Source organism: Orycteropus afer, unplaced genomic scaffold (assembly GCF_000298275.1).
Source record: "Orycteropus afer afer isolate SDZICR_OR568_19922 unplaced genomic scaffold, OryAfe1.0 scaffold00570, whole genome shotgun sequence".
Lineage (NCBI taxonomy): Eukaryota > Metazoa > Chordata > Mammalia > Tubulidentata > Orycteropodidae > Orycteropus > Orycteropus afer.
Window position 1 is genome coordinate 1,091,451 of NW_006922157.1, and position 3,968 is coordinate 1,095,418.

The window sequence follows — 3,968 nt, forward strand, 5'->3', positions numbered from 1 at the left end:
TAGTCTGTCAGTTCCTGGAGGCTTGTTTTCATCAATACCTTCAGTACAGCTTGGACTTCTTCCTTCATACCATTGGTTCTTGATCATTTGGTACCTTCTGAAATGGTTGAACATTGACAAATTCTTTTTGGTATAGTGACTTTGTTTATTCCTTCTACCTTCTTTGAATGCTTCCTCCATCAGTCAATATTTTGCACATTGAATCCTTCACTATTGCCACTTGAGGCTTTCATTTTTTTCTTCAGTTCTTTAAGCTTGAGAAACGCTTAGTGTGTTCTTCCCATTTGGTTTTCTAACTCCAGATCTTTGCACATTTCATTATAATACTTTGTCTTCTCAAGCTGCCCTTTGAAATCTTCTGTTCAGCTGTTTTATTTCATTTCTTCCATTCACTTTACATACTTCACATTCAAGAGTAAGTTTCAGAGTCTCTTTTGACATCCATTTTCATCATATCTTCCTTTCCTGTCTTTTTAATAGCTTTTTGCTTTCTTCATGTATGATGGTCTTGATGTCATCCCACAATCCATCTGGTCTTCAGTAACTGGAGTTCAGTGGGTCAAATCTATTCTTCAGATGGTCTTTAAATTCAGGTGGGATATAATCAAGGTCATACTTTGGCTTTCATGGACTTATTTTAATTGACTTCAGCTTCAACTTTAATTTGCATATGAGCAGTTGATGCTCTTTTCCACAGTCAGCTCCTGGCCTTGTTTTGACTAATGATATTGAGCTTCTCCATTGCCTCTTTCCACAGAAGTAGTCCATCTGATCCCCATCTGTTCCATCTGGCAAGGTCCATGTGTACAGCCACAATTTCTGTTGTTGAAATAAGATATTTGCAATGAATAAGTTGTTTGTCTTGCCAAATTCTATCATGAGATCTCCAGAATCAGTTCTCTCACCAAGGCCATATTTTCTAATTACCAGTGCTTCCTTCTTTTTTCCAACTTTTGTATTCCTATCATCAATAATTATCAATGCATCTTGATTGCATGTTTGGCCAGACTACAGAACTTGGTAAATATCTTCAGTTTCTTCATCTTTGGCTTTAGTGGTGAGTGTGTGAAGTTGAATAATAACATTATTAACTGGTCTTCCAGGTAGGCATATGGATATTATCCTATCACTGACATCATTACATTTCAGGATAGATCTTTACATGTTCTTTTTGATGATAAATGTGATGCCATTCATCTTCAATTTATCATTCCTGACATAGTCTGATTTAAAACAGCCAGTACCAGTCCATTTCAGCTCATTAATGCCTAGGATAGGAGCTATGGTGGTGTAGTGCCTAAGGCATTTGACTGCTAACCAGAAGGCTGGCAGTTCAAATCCACCAGCCACTCCTCGGCAGGAAGGTTGGGAAATCTACTTCCGTAGTGATACTGCCTCGGAAACCCAAGGAGGGGTCATTATGAGTTGGATTCGACTCAATGGCAGTGGGTTTAATGCCTAGGATATTGATCTTTATGTGTTCCATTTCATTTTTGACAACTTCTAACTTTCCTAGATTCATACTTCATACATTCCATGTTCCAATTATTAATGGATGTTTGCAGCGGTTTCTCCCCATTTTGAGTCATATCCCATCAGTAAATGAAGGTCCTGAAAGTTTTACTTCATCCATGTCATTAAGGTTGACTTTACTTTGAGGAGGTAGCTTTTCCCTAGTCATATTTTGAGTGCCTTCAAACCTAAGGGGCTCATATTCTGGCACTGTCAGACAATGTTTCATTGCAATTCATAATTTTCCAAAAATATATCACACAGTGTTTCACTGCTGTTCAGATGACTTGAGTAGCATTAGTGATTGGAGAGCATCCCACCCTGGTACTCCCTCATTAACATAACAAATGTAACCTAATCCTCATTAACATAACCTAATCCTGCCTCATTGACCATGACCGATTGAGGTCAGGATTTATAACACACACAATGGAAGATAATTATATCAGATCACAAAATAAAGGACAATCACACAATACTACAAATCACTGTAAAGCCAAGTTGACACATAACCCCAATTCTCACAGGTTCCATACAACTTACTTGCATGATACCACTCTATCATGGTGTGGAAGTCATAAAGACTGCTTGTTATTGTTGTTGATGGTGCCATCGAGTCAGGTCCAACTCATAGTGACCCTATGTACAACAGAATAAAACAGTGCCCATTTGTGTGTCATCCTTACAATCATTTCTATACATGAGCCCATCTGTTTTGGTTACCTAGTGCCTCTCTGACAGGAGTATACCATAAATGGAATGGTTTGAACAAACAGGAGTTCATTCTTTTACAGTTTTGGAGGCTAGAAGACCAAGTTCAAAGTGCCAGGCTCTAGGGGATGAGTGAAAGCCCCTCGATCTTGGGCTTCAGCTCTGCCTATTGCTCACAGCCCACTGAAGTTGGAGGTTTTCTTCATTCAGCAGCTGCTGGCTGCAACAAGTAAAAAAGCAGTCTTGGTATTACCAAACAACATGACAGGCCATTGATTCAAGTCTCACTAACAGTCCCAAGATCAACAGACAACATGGCAAGCTGCTAAATAATGACTCAACTACATTCAGGATACTAGTGTGCCAAAAGCTATAGATCATTTCTAAACTTCTCCTTATATACTGCAAGCAGACCACGTCCCTAAGGCAGCTACTCAGCTGCTCACAGATTCCACCATGGAGTTGATTACCAATCTCATAATGGGGAATACCACAACCCAGGTGCCCAGCCACTCAAAACCAGGCCCAGCCAAGTTGACATATAACCTTAACTACCACAGTTCCACCCCTTGTCAACTTGGCACCTGTACAGATCTTCACTGGGTGATACCTGTACAGATCTCTTTCACTGGATGGCTCTAGTCCCCTAGTTCATCTGAGTGGTAACCTCACCCCTTTGGCCTGGCAGGTCCTTTTCTTCTACTTCTTGGATGTGGCAGCCCTGTGCCCTCACCTTTGGACAGTGACTATGGTCTCACCCTATTGACCCACATGAACAAGCAGCCCCACACTCCAGAACCATGGTGGTGAAGGTCTGACTCTTTGAAACCAAGAAGACTGTGGTGGTTCCACCCCCAAAGGCCATGGTCTTACCCTTTAAGGCTGAGGCAACTCTGCTTCCCATTTCCCTGGTCTCTCCACTTCTGCTGATTAATGCCAAAGGCAATCAACTCCACCAGGAATCTTTCTTCCAAAAAAGCACTCAGCTTTCTTACTCTGTGGGTTTGCCAACCTTCTATTCCATTTCATGTCAATATCTTTTACCAATTAATGTCCAGAGGTAACTCACTCCGCCAGGGAGCCACTTACCCAGTGACATCCAGCTTTCTCCTCCGTGGGCTGCTATGCCTGTTGCTGTCTAATGTAGGGTCTCACAAACCCAAGGTCTACAAGTAAAAAGGCATAGCCCCAATATTACCAAACCACATGACAGGCCATTGATTCAAGTCCCATTAACAGTCCCAAGATTGGCAGACAACATGGCAGGTTGCTAAATAAAGATTTAGCTACATGCAGGATACAAGAGTGCCAAAAGTTGGTGAATTTCCAGTAAGATGGAGGAATAGTCTGACAAGTGACACAGACCCTCTTCAACAAAGAAAAGAAAAACCAATTGACAGAGATACAGAAGATAATACTGGAAACCTGAGCTTTGAAACGAACTATATAGAAGTGGATTAGGCACCAACTAGTGGAAAAACCTGAACAAAAACAGTGAGTACAGAGATGGTTGGAGCTGCAGACTATCACCTGCTCTGACGAGACCAACAGCCTGAATATTTCCAAGTGGTGTTGGGACCTAAGAATTGACCTAAAGATCAGTCCCAGTCACCAAGGGCTGCAGGGACAACTGCTCTGGTGGCCTATGACTAGGAAGGGAAACAGCAAGGAGGGAGACAACCTGAGCTGTGGACTTTCTGCTGTTCGGAGGGTGCAGCCATTTTGATTGTCCACATGTGGCAACC